Source organism: Rana temporaria, chromosome 3 (genome assembly GCF_905171775.1).
Source record: "Rana temporaria chromosome 3, aRanTem1.1, whole genome shotgun sequence".
Classification (NCBI taxonomy): domain Eukaryota; kingdom Metazoa; phylum Chordata; class Amphibia; order Anura; family Ranidae; genus Rana; species Rana temporaria.
In genome coordinates, this window is record NC_053491.1 from 48,719,475 (window position 1) to 48,739,345 (window position 19,871).

A 19,871-nucleotide genomic window follows, 5' to 3' on the forward strand; every position below is an offset into this window, starting at 1 on the left:
GCGTGATGTCAGAAATTTTTTTGAGGGTGAACCTCCACTTTTACTACTATATGAAATATTGCCATAAACCCCCATTTTTTTTTTTTTTTTTTTTTTTTATTTAGACTCATATCTGTTACAGCAGAGGATGTCATTTCATCTGTGCCCAGTCTTGCCATGGAGAGTTAATCCAGTTCTGAGCAATCCTCTTATATTTCTTCAGTAAGATAAAAACAGACACACAGAGCAATAGGTGTCCGTTTCTTGTCCTTGCTGTAAGTGACAGGTGATTTCCTTATCTCATGCACAAGTGTGAGAGGCATTCTGTGTACTTCACGTTCCCTCCTCCTTTCTTATCCAGCTTTCCCAGGATTGGCTGCTCCACACCTCAGCATGATTGGGCATGCTGAAGTCATGTGGCGACTTTCCTGGGTTTTGACTGGATGTTGGTGATCATGGGGCATAATCCACGAGACCAGCAGAAGTTCAGTGTAAGAAATATCGATGCCTGGCCAGGGGGAGTGTGTAGAGGTGGGCGGAGAGTCTCATGACATTACGACTCCACCCACCGAGCCCCCGCCCACAGAAGTATTGTAGGGCTCCAAACAGCTAAAGGGGAGATATTTGACAGGTAAGGATACATGCAGGAGGCGTGTATATCCTTATAGATCAGCACTATGGAAGTAATTTAGAAATGATGAGAGTGGGTTTACATCCGTTTTAAGGTCTTGGAAGCCTCTGTGCACAAAACAACAAAAGGTTGCTGTTTCATCGCTAATGAGGAGTGATCATCAGATTGCCCCTTTTTGTGTATTGTTGTCAGTAAGCAAATGACTAAATTGAGCAACAGTCATCGTTGGGCAACGCCTAGATCATATTTGTACTAGACTTGCGGAAACAACACTCTGCACAGATCCAGTATGTGTCTATATCTAAATCTGCACACCTTACATTTTTTTACAATTTGACAAATGACTATGGGGAAGATCTGAATGAGAGATCTGATTTAGTGCTTCTAGCATGCCTAGCTACGTGCTCACTGAAGAGTCGCCTAGATGACCTAGCAATGAAGCAAATGGGACAGGAAGTACCTGCTCAAACCAGGTACCCCCCTCAACCCCCCAAAAAAAATACATGCCAAAAGTTGCATGTGAGGGGGCGAGGAGTGCTTAAAGCGTAAGTTCAACTTTTGGGTGGTACTCCGCTTTAAATTGATATTAAACGCACATTGTTTGATTTACATTGTACGTTCTCTTTTTGTATATGGTTGGTGGTACAGCAATGCCTCGGATTGCGAGTAATTTGGGTTTCGCAATACAAGCTATTAATTTTTTTTTAAATCCTAACTCTGCTTGTGAGCGTTGTCTCACTATACGAGCAGGTTTCAAGCCTCTGCTGTGTGCAGTACCGCATTTTGCCAGAGGTGCAGGGCTGGCGGTGACACTTGGGAACACTTCGTTCCTGAGTGTTTCCGAGTGTGTCCGGTGCCCCTCCCCCACCTCTGGCCACATGCAGTACTGCATACAATAGAAGTCACTGTGGAACTAATTATCTGAGTTTCCATTGACTTCTATGGGGAAACTCGCTTTTGAGATACAAGTGCTTTGGATTACAAGCATTTTTCTGGAACAAATTATGCTCGTAATTTAAGGTACCACTGTACAGTAATTATTTTAATAAAAAAAAAAACATCCAAATCACCCTTTTGCTAACCGATATACAGCTGTCACATGACCCAGATGTTTCTCAGCCTGTCTGCAGGGAAACACAAGCAGAAGGAGCTTCTAGTCTTCTGCTGCTGGTCACATGTTCAAAATAAAACAGCCTTTGGAATACAGATTAAAAATTATTATTAATAAACTGTTTTAAATGATTGTACAAATATATATTTGAAATCACATGATGTGGGTGGAATTCTGTCAGTCACAGGCAGTGTCCCGTCCCTCCAACCCAGGGATTTTCAAACTACGGCCCTCCAGCTTTGGTGGAACTACACTTCCCATGAGGCATTGTAAAACTCTGACATTCACAGACATGACCAGGCATGATGGGAATTGTAGTTCCTGAACAACTGGAGGGCCGTAGTTTGAAGACCCCTGCTCCAACCTGTGTCTTTGAATAATAGGGAGATGAAGTCTCCATTTATCTACATGCAATATCCCGCCCCCCATTGTGTTTAGCTAGTTAGTGGACATGGAGGAGGAGGGAGGGAGTGGGCTGTCATGTAATTTACCACTATGTATACACTCACATGTGTGACTCTGTAGTCACATGGGATGCTCAGATGTGATGGGTCGGAAATGCTCAGCATAGTAACTCTGTGAAAACTGAGCATGTGCAGAGCTGCCACCGCAGCTGCAAAATCCCTAGCTGAATTGGGGACATGAACAGAAAGCGGCGAAAGAGAGCAACAGGATCAACCAGATTTTTTGCAGAATATGAGTATGAACAGCATGTCGTACACCATTTATTGAGAGTTTTTTTTATTATGACGTGGGTTTAATGACACATTAAATATACTGTAGATCAGGGGTAGGCAACCTGGGACCCTCCAGCTGTTGCAGAACTACAAATCCCATCATGCCTTTGGGAGTAATTGTAACTGCCAGCCGTGCAATGCCTCATGGGAAATGTAGTTCTACAACAGCTGGAGGGCCCCAGGTTGCCTACCCCTGATGTAGATATTACTATATTGGCCTGCCTAGCTACCTAAGGACCTGTTCACACCAGCTGCGGTGGGACTGCTTTGGGCAGCTAAACCTGCGCAGTCCCACTGAAAGACGAGGCAAAATGCCTTCTCTCCTACCTGGCCGGTTCACCATGCTGACATGATGTGTATTGAAATGTGTACTGCATGCACTACTTTTTTTCACCACAGCGAATACAACTTAAAGCGGAGGTTCACCCGCACATGACCCTTTTTCCCCCTAGATGGATGCTCGTTTTGTCTAGGGGAATCGGCTAGTTGTTTTAAAATATGAGCCGTACTTACCGTTTTCGAGATGCATCTTCTCCGCCGCTTCCGGGTATGGGCTGCGGGACTGGGCATTCCTATTTTGATTGACAGTCTTCCGAGAGGCTTCCGACGGTCGCATCCATCGCGTCACGATTTTCCGAAAGAAGCCGAACGTCGGTGCGCAGGCGCAGTATAGAGCCGCACCGACGTTCGGCTTCTTTCGGCTACTAGTGACGCGATGGATGCGACCGTCGGAAGCCTCTAGGAAGACTGTCAATCAAGAAGGAACGCCCGCTCCCGAAGACCCATACCCGGAAGCGACGGAGAAGATGCATCTCGAAAACGGTAAGTACAGCTCATATTTTAAAACAAATAGCCGATTCCCCTAGACAAAACGTGCATCCATCTAAGGGGAAAAGATAAAAAAATATATAATTGGGTGAACTCCCGCTTTAAAGGATAAGTTTACCTTTCAGAATATGCCCCACAGTGCCCACCCTCCCCATGTTGAGGGCATGCGGTCTGGTATGGTTCAGGCAAAAAAAAATTTTTTTTTTATTTTACATTCAGCTGTCAGCGAAAAAGCCCGCTGACGACTCATTGATTGTTAAGGACGTGGCTGCCGGCTTCCCAGTCCCCTTCTTAGCAATCAGCTATATACGGTGTAAAAACGCAAATTGTGGTAAAAACGTAGTACTTGCGCTTTGGATGCGGGTCCATTGAAGTCTATTCCATGCAAAACGCTGCATTTTGCAGGAAAAATGTCTCCAACTCTTTTGAAAAAACGCACAAAAGGCACAAAAATGCATTGATGTGAATGCAAAATGCATCAAAAAAACACATTCGTGTGAATCGCGCCTAATGGCGGCTTCTATGTTCTCTGTTTGCCACTGGGAGACGGCACAGCTTTAAAAAAAAAAAGAAAAGTAACCACTTTTTTTTTTTTTTTTTTTTTCAGATGAGCAGAGAAGGGGACATTAGTGAATGGATGTAGTCACACAGGAATATTGAAGGGTAAACTAATGAATTAGTCAGCTTTACATAACATGAATGGGTCACCTTGTTATTGGAGATAACGGCCCCTTTGTGTTTGTCTAATAGGTTGGATAACTACTCAGGGGGAAAAGTGCGCACACACACTGTTTTTGTTGGTAACCTGTATTTCCATCAACAGACTTCACATTCCTTTTTGGGCTTTGCGTGGGTGTGGCCGGGTCACACTGCGAAAATGAAAGCATATTCCTTCCATCCTGATGTAAGAGGAGTGTGCAGGGGCCCATGGTGAACTGAGTGCTCATACATTCCAGCATTTAGGAGGTGCTGTGAAGATGTATATAGCTGTATAGACCTGTGTTCAACTGTCTGTGGCTATAGTAGTCCATGAATGACCATTTCTGAATCGTCAGATGCTGCTAAACAGATTTCAACTTCAACTAGTGAGCCACTGGCCTGGAACAAGCATGAAAGCATAAAGGGAGAGATAGTACAGTGGTTGGTGCTCCCGTCTTTCACCATGCCTTAGTGGTTGGTGCTCCCGTCTTTCACCATGCCTTAGTGGTTGGTGCTCCCGTCTTTCACCGTGCCTTAGTGGTTGGTGCTCCCGTCTTTCACCGTGCCTTAGTGGTTGGTGCTCCCGTCTTTCACCATGCCTTAGTGGTTGGTGCTCCCGTCTTTCACCATGCCTTAGTGGTTGGTGCTCCCGTCTTTTCACCGTGCCTTAGTGGTTGGTGCTCCCGTCTTTCACCATGCCTTAGTGGTTGGTGCTCCCGTCTTTCACCGTGCCTTAGTGGTTGGGGGCTCCCGTCTTTCACCGTGCCTTAGTGGTTGGTGCTCCCGTCTTTCACCGTGCCTTAGTGGTTGGTGCTCCCTTCTTTCACAGTGCCTTAGTGGTTGGTGCTCCCTTCTTTCACAGTGCCTTAGTGGTTGGTGCTCCCTTCTTTCACAGTGCCTTAGTGGTTGTGCTCCCGTCTTTCACCGTGCCTTAGGTGGTTGGTGCTCCCCTTTTTCACAGTCTAAAGACAGTATTTGCACCACTTCCGGCAACACAGTCTCGGGCAGACTGCAGGCTTGACGTCACCTCCCCCTCCCCCCGTTGTGTTCTGGGAACACTCAGCTCCCGGCACACAGCGGGAGCCAATCGGCAGGCGTGCGCGACTCGCGCATGCGCCATAGGGAACCGGGCAGTGAAGCCGGAGCGCTTCACTTCCTGGTTCCCTCACCGAGGATGGCGGGGGGACAGCAGAGTGGCGCGCGATCGTTCGTCCTCTGCTGCGGACGGCGCTGGACTCCAGGACAGGTAAGTGTCCTAATATTAAAAGTCAGCAGCTGCAGGATTTGTAGCTGCTGCTTTTTAATATTTTTTTTTTTCGGCGGATATCCGCTTTAAGTTGATTTATTAAAGGCAAATAGACTGCAAAAGGAACAGGGGAATTGTTCCTTAATTTGGTGAATGTGTTGAAAATTCACATTGCAAAGAACACCCAATCATGTGCAAGGAAAAAAAAATGTTTTTGCTTTCACATGATTGGATGATGGAAGTCAAGGAATTTGCCTTTAGTAACTCCGCCCCATTGATTTGCTCTGGGTAGTAGTTAATCAGTAAGCAGGGCCAGATCGTTCGAACAGCTTCAGACTCTGCATTTATAAAAACCAAAGCAGTAATGGCAAATACTGTATTCGTATCATAGATTCCCTTTAAAGCAGCGCTGTCCCTGCTTGTGTTCTGTGCCGGTTTCCTACACTGTATTTAAAATGCACCACCCTTGCATTCTGCAGTGCAAAGTTAACAACATCGCAAACGCACTATGTTTGCCTGTGTCGGATCGCATGGTACAAACGTACCATGCGACGCAGTTGCAGTGCGTTTTCAAAAGTAGTGCATGCACTACTTTTGGTGCGGTGCGATTTCAGCCCATTCAAAATGAATAAGCTGAAATCGCTCTGCACAGAACTGCATGTTAAAAGAACAGGAACATGGCAGCAACGTCCTGTGTGATCCACATGCAGTTTCTAGTGTGAATTGGTCCTTATTCACACTTGAGCATGAGTGTAGCCCGGTGATTTAGAGGAGTTGTGTGTTTCCATGTGCGCCTTGTAGTACAGAAGCAGAATCTTGTGTTTTTGTTCACATAGACTTTTAATGGGAGCACCAGAAAACAAGCGTAATGTTTTTTCAGGCGCTCCTATTAAAGTCTATGGCCAAAAATCTTTTTTCTTGCCTTTAAAGAAGCTCATGTACTTTTTGAGCGTCACAAGACATATGGTTAGTCACCCAATGCTCTCATATGCACAGGCCCGCTGAAAATAATGGGATTCTTTATCTTAAAGGGGTTTTCCACCCATTTTTTAAGATTATTAAAAGTCAGCAGCTACAAAAAGTGTAGCTGCTGGCTTTTAATAAACAGACACTTACCTGCTCCAGCGTTCCAGCGACGCGCCGGCTGGGGCTCCGCTCCTCTCCCCCCCCTCCCTGGCCGGCGTCTTCATTTCAACTGTGGGCACCCGGCCGTGACGGCTTTCGGCTTCAAGGCCGGGCACCCACTGCGCATGCGCGAACGGCCCGGCGCTGCGCCGTTTGATTGGACAGGAGATCGCCTAGGATCAGGAGGAGTGGAAGTCCCACTCCTCCTGAAGCCCCCACTCCCCCCCCCCCCCCCCCCAAAAAAAAAATTACATGCCAAAGTGGCATGTAAGGGGGTGAGGAGTGGGATAAGCGGAAGTTCCAATTTTGGGTGGAACTCCGCTTTAAGGGTTGTCGCGCTTTGGACATGGCACAGAAACACTCAGGTGTGAAGAGGGGCTTAGTGAAACTTTAAAGTACATGAACAAAAGCAGTTTGGAGTTATTTTGCTTTAACCTACAAGCAGGGCTGCTGTTCGAAATGACGGGGCCCCATACAGCCTATCTGACAGGGCCCCCCTCACCTTTACCAGTCCCCTCTCTCAGTAGCCTCAACTACACAGATGAGTGAATAGGAAGCGCTCAGAGGCTTCCTGCTCATTCACAAACTGAAGTATAGTAAACATAGTTTACTATGCTTCGGTGATAAATGGACACGTGTGATTGGTTCAGATTGTTCAATGTGTTTATTCAGGAAAGGAAGGGGTCAGTAAATGACATATTTAGCAGCCCCTTACTTTGGTCTCCATCCTGAAACACTCCTGTGTGCCCACAGCAGCTGCCGACAAGAGAGAAGAGGAGGGAAGCCAGCAGCTCTGCGGGGGGAAAGGGGCACACAGGGGCCCAGATGGAAGGGGTGCATGTGCTAGAACAAATCCCTCTGCAGTGCAGCCGGAAGGGGAAAGAAGAGAGGAAAAGCTGGCAGCGCTGCAGGGGGTGGCAGAAGAGGTTCGGTGTCTGCAATAAGACAATCCAGCCAGACCTCCTGCCCAGCGCCCCTTTTGAACTGATGGGACTCGGGCCAAGTACAGAAGGGCAGGCTGTACTGCCTTATCAGTGGCCCTGCCCACAAGCCTTATGTTAGTTTTTTCCTATCAGGAAACATTACAGGTCACCTTTCTTCAATCTGTCACTGCCTGCAACTGGTATAGTGTTAGTGAGAGTTTTCTGTCCTGAAGGAAAAAGGTTTTCTAGACAAGTCAGTGGTTCTTAAGCACCAGACCATGGCCTACTGGTGGGCCATGGCCTCCTTCTTCCTGGGCTTTAAGCTGCAAATCTCTAACCTCCCATAGTGACTCCTAGTCCTGTGCCAGTCTCCCATAGTGCCCTTGCCACCTCCAAAGACTTCCTCCGCCATTGTGGCCCCCAGCCACCTTCAGAAACCTGATCCCTTGCAGAGTCACCCAGTTTTCAAGGGATTTGGAGCGCCGGATTCCTTTACTGAATTTTGCTGCATGCTTGTTGTCGAGAAGAAATCGAAGCCAGAGCACCCTACTGTGGACTCTATATTGAGTTTCAGGACATTCCCTTGTTCAAAGTGCTGCACTTATGTCTGTTTTTAGACTTTGACAAGTTGGACCTGTGCCTCCCAGGTGTGCGAAAATGCTGGAATTTGACACAGATGGGTTAAACGGGTTAAGATCTCTGCAAAGTGAAATAACGTGCAATTAAAAAACACAACATGATGACCACAGTTGAGGGCAATGCTTCAGGGTTGGCATTGGTGGTAGTAGAGTGGGAGGCACACTGACTTGTTTTGCAGAAGATGAAACAATTAGAGTGGACACTAAACAGGACATGTTTCTGCAAGACTTGGAACTTACTAGAATATACAGTGTAACCATTTGATAAATGTGTTTGTTTGTGAGAGGCAGCTGGTGTTTTAACCTTTTTTTATTGGCCATTTACAGTTGTCTAGCTTTTCATTCTACTTCCCTTAACAATGTCTATTATTCGCTTTGTTAAAGCCTCAGCTAGATAAAGGATGTCCCTTGACGGAAGGCAGCGGTCTCTACATTTTTATTTTTATTTCAGCTGCACACTACAGGTGAAACTCAAATTTGAATATCATGCAAAGTTAATTTATTTCACTAATGCAACTTAAAAGTTGAAACTAATATAGGAAGTAGACTCATTACATGAAAAGCAAAATAGTTCAAGTCGTTATTTGTCATAATTGTGATGATTATGGCTTACAGCTCATGAAAACCCCAAATCCACAATCTCAGAAAATTTGAAAATTGTGAAAAGGGTGCAATCGGCAATTAAGCCATAACACCTGCAAGGGGTTCCTGAGCCTTTAACATTTTTAAATGGTCTCAGTCTGGTTCAGTAGGAATCACAATCATGGGAAAGACTGCTGACCTGACAGTTGTGCAGAAAACCATCATTGACACCCTCCATAGGGAGAGAATGCCTCAAAAGGTAATTGCAAAAGAAGTTGGATGTTCCCAAAGTGCTGTATCAAAGCACATTAATAGAAGGTTGTGTGGAAGAAAATGGTGCACAAGCAGCAGGAATGACCGCAGCCTGGAGAGGATTGTCAGGAAAAGGCCATTCAAAAGTGTTGGAGACTTTCACAAGGAGTGGACTGAGGCTGGAGTCAGTGCATCAAGAGCGACAACACACAGACGGATCCTGGACATGGGCTTCAAATGTCGTATTCCTCTTGTCAAGCCTCCTGAACAACAAACAACATCAGAAGCATCTTACCTGGGCTAAAGAAAATCACGCCTGGTCTGTTGCTCAGTCCTCTTTTCTGATGAGAGCAATGGAGGAAGGAATGGAGAGGCACACACTGCAAGATGCTTGAAGTCCAGTGTGAAGTTTCCATAGTCTATGTTGATTTGGGGGAGCCATGTCATCTGCTCCATGTCACTGTGCTTCATTAAGTCCGGGGTCAACGCAGCCATCTACCAGGATATTTTGGAGAACTTCATGCTTCCTTCCTTGCAGTGGCGGTATAGCGCCGCTAAAAATAGCAGCGCTATACTGTTGGAATTAACGCCCGCTAGCGGCCGAAAAAGGGTTAATACCGCCTGCAATGCGTCTCTGCACACATCATATAACAGACATGCATGAAAGGAAACTTGTGCTGAGAGAAGCCTACAAGCCCAAGATCCTTAGTGCCCGAGCCAGGCAAATAGTATTTTCAGAAAAGTTCATAATGGTACGTGACATACGTCCGGGTTAATGAGCGGACGGTGTATAAAGTGGAGGTTATGAGACCGTTTGTAACCAACCCTATTGAAGAAGTCCTGAGCGACGAAACTGGTTTAGGAGTGGGTACACGGCGTACTATTCGTGTTCGAGGAAAACGTTTGGAATACCGACCATCGAGCGTGAAGTGAAGAGGGGAACGAACGGAGCAGGGGGTGAGACTGACGGTTTACCTTGGGTCCGCCGAGACCACAATACAACAAGCTTATTGCAAAATTGTCTTTTGTTTGGAGCCCCCACTGCCGAGTTCATTGTTGAAGTGCCTCTATTTGTTTTGCTAAATGTGAGTGCAACGTCGTGAAGGTTTCTTGTGCTGCTTTTAATAAATTTGTTTTGATATACTTCACTATTGGAGCCAATTTTTACTTTTACCATGTGGAGCGGACTTCTGATTTATTGGAACACTGGTGGAATTGATTATTTAGTTTGGAGATTTATTCAGCCTATATTGCCAAGCAGGCATATTTTATTGGTAAGCACAAATTCCTTTGGGTGTGGAGTCACTGAGCACTATGGTGTGGTGGAAGGTTTCAAGCAAGATTGTTTAAGAAGATTTTTTTTTGGACACTTTTGGGCTAGATTCAGAAACAAATGCCTATCTTTAGGGCGTAGCGTATCTCATATACGCTACGCCGCCGTAACTTTGAGAGGGCAAGTCCCGTATTCAGAAAGAACTTGCGCCCGAAGTTACGGCGGCTTAGCGTATATGGGCCGGCGTAGCCCGCCTAATTCAAAATGGGCTGGTAGCGGGGCGTGTTGTATGCTAATTAATCGTGACCCCACGTAATTGACGTTACGAACGGCGCATGCGCCGTCCGTGAAGTATCCCAGTGCGCATGCTCCAAATTACGCCGCAAATAGTCATTGCTTTAGACGTGAACGTAACTTACGCACAGCCATATTCGCATACGACTTACGCAAACGACGTAAACAACGCAAAATTCGACGCTGGCCCCGACGTCCATACCTAACATTGGCTACGCCTCATATAGCAGGGGTAACTTTACGCCGGAAAAAGGCCTAACGTAAACGACGTAAATCAATGCGCCCGGGCGGACGTACGTTTCTTGAATTGGCGTATCTATCTCATTTTCAAATTCTATGCGGAAATCTACGGAAGCGCCCCCTAGCGGCCAGCGTAAATATGCACCCTAAGATACGACGGGCGTACAAGACTTATGCCACGCGTATCTAGGCAACAGTGAGGCGTATCTGATTCTATGAATCAGGCGCCTAGATGCGACGGCCCGCATTCAGAGTTACGACGGCGTATCTGGAGATACGCCAACGTAACTCCTTTCTGAATCTAGCCCTTTAAGTTTAATCACTTGAAATCTAATTACTTTATGGCTTGTTAAATTCATCCTTTTTATCACTGGATGAACATTTTTTTTTCTTGGAACATTTTATTATTTATATATTTCTTTTTTCTTTTTTCACTTCTCACATATACCTAGTATGGTTTAATACGTGTATACTTTGTCACAGATTCATTTTCACATTTTTCTTAGGATTGTTCAAAATCATTTTTGCACATAGCGCTACTATTTTGTTCATTCAGAATCTTTCACATATAATTCACATTTTTTTAAGTAGCTGCTTTTCTTTGGGTTTTTATATTGATTGGCGCAGTGGGGTGGAAGAAGGTTGAAGGGTGCATAAAATTTCCTTTTTTCACTATTTTTTACACACTGATCACCAGCCCAGTGTCCCCACACAATGTAAACACACAAAGTCCCCACACAGTAAAAACACTTGTCCCCCACATATGTAACCGTAAAATCCCAATGATCATCTGCACACATATGTCCATGATCACACAAACCAATTATTTTACACTTAACAGGATTTATTTTTTACCAAAGACATGTAGCAGAATACATTTTGGCTTAAATTTATGACAAAATTTGATTTTATTGGAAGAAGAAAATATTGTTTTTTCAAAATTTCCAATATTTTTTCACTTATATCGCAAAAAATAAAACACGGAGTCATGAATAAATACCACCAAAAGAAAGCTCTATTCATGTGAACAAAATGATAAAAAATGTATTTGGGTACAGCGTAGCATGACCGCGCAATTGTCATTGAAAGTGTGAGAGAGCTGAAAATCAGCCTGGCAAGAAAGGGGGTTAAGGTGTCCAGTATTGAGATGGTTAATGAAAGACTTTTATATTTGCCTGGTGTATGCACAGTTCTAGCCGGAGCCCAGCAGTGACTTGTCCTCTGGCATTCCTAATCTGTGACCCGATGTCTGTTTCAATGTCAATGTTTCATTGTAAGTAGGTGTGTGTTACTTGTTTATAGTAAGAAATGTGTGCAGAGCTCATGTAATGGAAGGAAACATTGCTTTTGTTGTAGATACAAAAAGGAAGTGTGGGGGGGCGTGTCCAACCGCCGAGCTGCATGGAAGCCTGATACCACAGCTCCTGCACTGACCGGAGAATCCGACATCTAAGCGGCCAACCTACGCCCTAAAAATGCATCACCAAAGCCAACACATGCTGGGGAACCCGCCTGGCACCTCCAGGAAACGAAAGGACTACCGCCCGCCGAGGAAACTGACTGATTTTTTCTCCTCACCTCACGGCGCTCGAATCCAAGATGGCGCCCGCGACCGCTCACCGCGAGGAGAGAGAGCCTACACTGACCTGCCGGACGATGGGGACGGAATCGCACATCCCAGCTCACCCCCTCACGGCCCACCGCCACCCTCCGGACCGTCCTCCACGACTGCCAGCCCAGCTAAAGCGCGGAATGAGGATGGACCTTCACCCCCAGGCCTCTGAGGTAAGGCCTACAATGGACAGCCTCCCCTCACTGGATCCATCATCATCCCCTATAAGCAGCATTTCCCACTACCGACCAGCCTGTCATGGACACAGTGCTAAAGGGCATGCTAATCTCCCTGCACACATCGCTGCATAGTGATATTTCCACATGATCTCAGCATTTAAAAACGAAATGACACAATGTCAAGGGGAGGGTGGACCGTATTTGAGCACAGATGAGCGCCAATGACAGTAACAGTCAATGAATTAATAGATGCCCATGACCACGCAAAAGACGACCAACAGTGGCTGCGCGCCAAGATGGCGGACCTCGAGGACAGGTCAAGGCGCAATAATGTGAAAATACGCGGCATCCCAGAATCGGTTTTGCCTGCTGACCTCAATTCATACGCCAGAAAAATGATCACCACGCTCTTTACCCGATCTCCCCCCTTGTGGAGGACAATCGTGGACCGTATTCCACCGCCTACCAAAACCTTCCCCACTTGCCACCTGAAAATACCCCGTGATACCCTCATGAGAATTCACTTCTACCACGCCAAGGACATTGCTCATGTCCAAATCCAGAAGGCTGGGCCAGCTACCTCCGCCATACACAAAGCTGCAGCTTTTCGCTGACATCCTCCCAATACAACCCGTCAGCAGCGGAGACAACTCCAGGACCATCCCCAAACCCTCTGAACAACCACAAGATTCCCTACCAATGGGGATTCCCGACCAAACTTATGATTACAAGAAATGGGGTTAAACATAATATACACACGGTGGAAGAAGGCATCCATCTCCTCAAAAAGTGGCACATTATTCCAGATGGCAATGCACAACCTCGTGACACCTCTCCTGACCATCCACACCCACAATGCCATGGATACCCACCCCCCAGTGTTACTAACTGTCCATAGGGTTGGTGCGCTACCACCTATTGCTCACATATGCACTCCGTCGGTGCCTGCTCGTTGCAGTTGATACACGGACTTTTACCCCCCCAAAAAAGATTCAGTAGTCGTTTCTGATATACTACTGACCACGGTGTTTTAAACACACCCCAGCACTGTTGTTAACCTGTTTGCACCTATCGTTGTTTACTGTAACCCTTCCTTGTGTCCCTGACCCTTCTCCCTTTCCTTCCCCTCTCTACGGATCCCTGGAGAGCTCCACACATCTGAGAAAACGTATTCCCTGAAACTAGGATCGTAGATCAACGCCACAGCCCACCTGATCCCCACACCTGGAAGAACACGACGAAAACTGTGAGTAACTAATTTTCCGCTCTTACTACACCTTCCTGAAATGCCTAAATTTATGACCCTAAACGCTAAAGGCCTAAACCACCCCTGCTAAAAGGGCGTCACTATGGAAAACAGCCCGCACGTCCCTATGTGACATCATCTGTGTGCAAGAAACGCACTTTAAACTCACGGCAGAGCCGACCTGCACCAACAAACAATTCCCAACTATCCTTAAGGCCTCGGGCCCCTGAGAAGAAAAATGGAGTTTTAATAGCCATCAAGGACACCATAACATTTACCCTCCACAACAGCATGTCTGATATCAACGGAAGGTACCTTGCACTAGACTGCTCCCTGGACAATGTAAGATACACTATAGTCAATGTCTACCTCCCTAATACGAGGCAGATCAGCTTCCTATCCAAGCTTATGAAAAAACTCACTCGCTTTAAACAGGGAACACTTATCATCTGCGGAGATTTTAATATAGTCCCTGACAACTCGATGGATGCCTCTTCCCGAACGGGCAGGACTGCATCGCCTATGGGCTCCTTCATGAGAACACACGACCTATACGACGCCTGGAGATGTCTGCATACCACTGAAAGAGACTATTCATATTTCTCCCCCCGCCATAACTCCTACACGAGGATTGACTATTTCCTGGTAGACAAATGGTCCCTTCCCAATATCTCGAACTCTGATATCTCTACCATTACATGGTCCGACCATGCACCCGTCACCATGTCCTTCAATGGCCTCTCCCTCCTCGCACGATCGAGGATCTGGAGAGCTAATGCATCCCTTATTCACTCACCACAACACTCTGCGTATATCGCAGACCGTCTAACTGAATTTTTTTCCCTGAATACAGGTTCTGTGAATGACAATTCTATGCTGTGAACGCACACAAGGCGTTCATAAGAGAATATTTATTCAACTTGAGGGCGAGAGAGAGGAGGTTGAAAACACACCGCCTAGACACCCTGACCTCTGAAATAAGAATACTGGAGGCTCAGAACCAATCTAATCCTACCCTTGATACTAAAAATAAACTAGACCTCCTGAGAAGTGACCTTAGGGCACACCTGCTAGAATCTTATGAAAGGGCCCATACCTACTTCAAAGCCACACATTACTCCACAGGCAACAAAGCTGGCAAGCTCATGGCCAATAGAATCAAGGGGCATATTACCAAAACCAAAATTACCCACCTGTTCCACCCTTCCTCAAAAAAGAAACTTATTGACCCCACGGAGATTGCTGATGCTTTCAGCCACTACTATAACACCTTATATAACCTCAAAGATGACAGCTCGGTGCCCCAACCGTCTCCCCATGACATAGAAGCATTTCTCCAAGACATCAATCTCCCTAAGTTGTCTGTGGAGCAGTTGGAATCGCTGAACGCACCTTTTACTCCCCTAGAAATTTTACAAACGATAGCAGGTCTGCCCTCTAATAAATCCCCAGGCCCTGACGGCTTGACTAGCGAGTACTATAAGAAATTCGGCCAGATACTTGCACCTTTTCTGACTACTGTCTGCAACGATGCTGCTTCTTCCTCCTCTCTCCCCCCGGAAATGTTATCCGCCCTGATTGTCACTCTGCCGAAGCCAGGCAAGGAACCCACATGTGCCCAGAACTTCCGTCCTATTTCCCTCCTCAATTTGGATGCCAAGATCCACGCCAAGCTAATAGCCAACCGCCTAATAGACCTAATGCCCCTGCTCATCCACAAGGACCAATCCGGCTTTACTAAAGGTAGGCAAGCCTTTGATGCAACCCGTAGACTCGTTAACCTCATCCACGCCGCGGGGTCGACCCGAACGCCTTCTCTGCTCCTATCACTGATGCAGAGAGGGGCGTTTCCGACCGGGTCCACTGGGGTTACATGCACGCGACTCTCACAAAATTTGGGTTCCAGGGTCCCCATACTCTCCGCCATCATGGCACTTTACTCCTCCCCGTCAGCCCAGGTATATACCTCCGAAATACTCTCAAAACCTTTCATGATTTCCAACGGCACGCGTCAAGGCTGCCCCCTATCACCCTTAATCTTTAACCTCATCATGGAACCCCTAGCAGAACATGTTAGAACTCACGACTCAATAACAGGTCTAAAAATAGGCACCTCAGACCATAAAATCAATTTGTTCGCCGATGACGTGATAATAATGCTAAGTAACCCCCTTTCCCCCTGGCTTCGGTACAGTTATTACTAAAAAGATTTGCTAATGTATCTTACTATAAGGTCAACGAACAAAAATCGTACATTCTAGACATAGGACTGGACGCCATCACTAGCAACCTGCTTAGACACAAATACCCATACCCTTGGGCGGACACAGGTATACCATACCTAGGTATCACTTTGACTAAATCCACATCAACCCTATTCCCCCAAAACTATACCGAGATGAAACAGATGCTTATCCGAGAAACTGCAAAAATTTCCAAACACGAATTCTCATGGGCGGGGAGACTCGCGGCCTTTAAACTGATGATCCTACCCAGACTACTGTACATCTTCAGGACGCTCCCAATCCCTCTACCACAATCATACCTTAAATCCTTACAATCCATACTTGGACACTTTCTATGGCAAGGCAAAAAAACCCAGGATGCAACCAGGCTAAACTCATCAAACATAGGTCTGTGGGAGGCATGGGCCTAGCAGACATCAGAGATTACTATATGGCCACTATAATCTCACAGATGCGCGAGTGGATGATGGAACGCCCCACCACACTTTGGGGCGCTATAGAATCCCACATGGTCCCTGGCCCCAACCTTTCCCCAATGGCTATTCAGCACGACCGCCAAATACCCACTACTCTCCATATACTCCCCCTACTATTCAGGCCACTGTCAAAGTATGGAAGGTACTCCATTCCTCCTCCTGGCCGACCCTTGCTACCAAACCTACCCCAATACCCATACAAACACTCCAGCTGCTGACCCCTGACCTGCCTGTTCCCCACTGGCTGTCCGACCACATATCCTACGTACACGAACTACGTCCCCTAGTGGCCACCAAATCATTTCTCCACGCCCAAAAGACCCTACAGGCCCCTGCCTCAGACTACCTCACATACTATAGACTGCAACATTGCCTTAACAACTCTCGTCCCTTGGAAGGACACCTACCTCTGCACATATGGCGCTTCCTCTTCTCTGATACAACGAAAAACAAAGGTACGTCCATAATTTACTCAACCCTCCAAGAAAAAAACTCATTCACTAAATCCAAACCACTCCTAGAATGGGAACATGACTTACTTACCCCGTTCTCTGACCGTCAATGGCAAACAGCGATCAAAGCCAACCACAAATACACCTCCTGCACCTCCCTTTGGGAACTCTCACAAAAACTGCTGATGAGATGGTATCTTACACCAACTAGGATAGCCAAATTCCACCCTGCCACATCTCACGAATGTTGGAGGGGATGCAAAAACCCTGGTACTCTTCTCCACATATTCTGGTCCTGCCCATACTTAAGACCACTATGGTCATCAGTGGAGCTGATACTACAGAACATTCTGGGTACACCCATTTCATTGACACCCCCGCTAGCTATCCTTAATCTATCCATTGAAGACATCCCACCACCCCTGAGACTGGTAACTGTACATGTACTGTTAGCAACAAGACTACTGATCGCTCGGAACTGGAAGTCCAAAACTGTCCCATCACTGACAGACGTAGTGCGACTGGTGAGAACCCACTACACATACGAATCCACCCTTGCACGTAGGAAACACTCCTACTCCATGGTACTGACCCTTTGGGACCCCTGGCAAACTTGGTACAAAGGCCAATAGACCATCGAATGATCCCCTGATTGTATTGATACTTATGATGCTCTCTACCCCCCCCCCCCCCCCCCCCCCCCCTTTATCCCCCCCCCCCCCCCCCCCCCTGTTTGGCTACACAATGGTATTCTGTTCACATTCTGTTTATATATTGCCTACCGTCTAGGTGCCCACTTGGTGGGTACATGGACGGCACAGTAGATATCCCGGTATTGTACCTTCTATTTGATACTATGCAAGTTACTATGCACTGTATACCACACGGCACTTGATAATATTGTATTGATATGCTTGACATATACCAATAAAAACTATTTGAAAGAAAAAGGAAGTGTGATGTGTAAGGTTTTTTTTTTTCTTTTTCGTCTCCCTTACTATTGATTTTTATCTAAAGAATTCAGAGTTCCCTCTCTGCTACCAAAGTGCATGTTGTTTTTTTTTTTTTTATTTGTGCATAAATAGGTTGCTTCTTTTTTTCACAGGAGCATTGCATGTACTGTCAGACTCCTGCAGATGAGCCCTTCAGCTTTCTGCCGGTACCTTCATACAGGCTATTGGTTTGACAGCTACAGGGCTTGTGAATGAAATACAAAAGTGCTCATTAGCGCCCCCGCAATTCATTAGAAACTACAAGCAGTCTGCTGCAGTGGCGGTCGGTACTTGCAGTTTTCTCTTTCACAGATCACTGTGAATGAATGACGTGCCTGTGTGGGCGGAGCCCCGCCTAGGCACCATTTTTATAATGTCACAGGAAAGGGGGTTCTAGTGGTAGGGGCATGTTGCCCATTAAATACTGGTGTAACATGCAACATGATCCTAAGGCTGCATTCACACCTGAGCATAGCATTTTTGGTCGTTTTTTTTCCAACGTTTTGTCGCGCGTATTCGCATACAGCGTTGTCCGACGTTTTTGAACTTCAACGTTTTTTTATTTTAGCCAATAGGAAAAATGATCATCTTTTTCATCACTTGTTGCTATGTTTGTAGATTTTTTTTTTTAAATCTTTTGCCTGGGTGAAATGTTATAGTTCACAGAACAGATTAAAGCGACAAAACACCCGTAGAAAGGCTCATTGTCGCGCTAGACGCTTGAATCGAGCGTTTCCATTACTTTCTATGGGGATACAAACGTTCTAAAACGCCCAAATCCGCGTGACAAAAAAGGGTCCGGAACTTGTTTGAGCTTCAGGCGTTCGGCTTCAGACGTTTTGGAGTGGAGTTGTGAACCATCTCCATAGAGAATAATGTATTTGTTCCCCTCTAGCGTTTTGGAGCTTCATGCTTCAGGCGACAAAACGCTCAGGTGTAAATGCGGCCTAAAGGTGAGACTATCCTTTAAAGCAGAGCTCCACCCAAAAGGGGAATCTGCACTCCACCCCTCCACTGCCACATTTTGCACTTTTTGGGGGAAGCGGATACCTGTCAAAACCAGGTTCCCACTTCTGGGTATGATCGCTGCACAGCAATCTATGGAATTTAAGACCCCTCCCCAGGTCTCAGAAGACAGCAGAACCATTCAGAAACTGCATCACAACTCACGCATGCGCAGTAGGAAACAGGCTGTGAAGCCGCAAGTCTTCACTTCCTGTTTCCCTTAGTGAAGAGTCCGGATAGGGGTGCCGACATTGCGGGATACCTAGGCAGACAAGTGTCCCTATATTAAAAGTCAGCAGCTACAGTATTTGTTTTTTATTTTATTTTTTACAGGCCGGAACTCCGCTTTTAAAGATTTTTTTTTTTTCACTGAGGTTCAGCTTTTAAACATTTTACCAATTACCTGATCATGGGATGCAGCTGCTTTATTACAGACTCTAGCCAGCCAGTTAATATTCCTGATTGCACTTGTCCTAATAAAGTAATTATGCAGAAAAAGTGAATGTAGGAAAGAGTGCAGCAAAACTTTCAGCCACATTGAGCTACTTTTCTTAGTCGTTGATCCGGGAAAAAAAACTAGAAGCAAGTTAGAATAGTTGTATACCTCTACAGATATCAACACACGTGACTGGTCTCAGGTGATGCACAGAAATGAAACAAATCCTCTTACATAAGTTGCACTTGTTTATCTGTAGCTGCCCTCTCTCCTCTACATATGTTCAAGGTACAGACTTTACATTTCTCAGTTCCAGAAGTTAGGGGGCAGAGATCTGATGTCACACACTGCACAGCAGAGCTGAGTGTAATCTGAGGCCTGAGTGGATGCTGTGTACTTGAGGGGGGGGGGGTGGACTTCTCCTGGGATTGTCTGATGTTGACTTAGATTGACATAAGTGACTCGAGCAGATAGAGAAATGAGGGATAGACAGAAGTCACACTAGGTGCTTTGGATAGAGGCAAGTGCACGCTATAGAAGGATATGCTTTGCTCATTTCAGAGGCTTACAGCCAGTTTAAGTGCAAATTTCCTTTAATTTCCCATATGTGTTGCAAAACCGACACTGGGAATGATTGGTTCTTATTAAAACTACTGTTCTGCCTCCAGA

General features: G+C 46.1%; 1 protein-coding gene across 1 annotated transcript in view; it reads left to right on the top strand.

Moving 5' to 3' along the window:
* IQGAP1 (IQ motif containing GTPase activating protein 1) overlaps positions 1 to 19,871 on the top strand; it is a 260,699-nt gene that overhangs the window by 39,353 nt on the left and 201,475 nt on the right. The gene's annotated exons all lie outside the window — the stretch shown is intronic.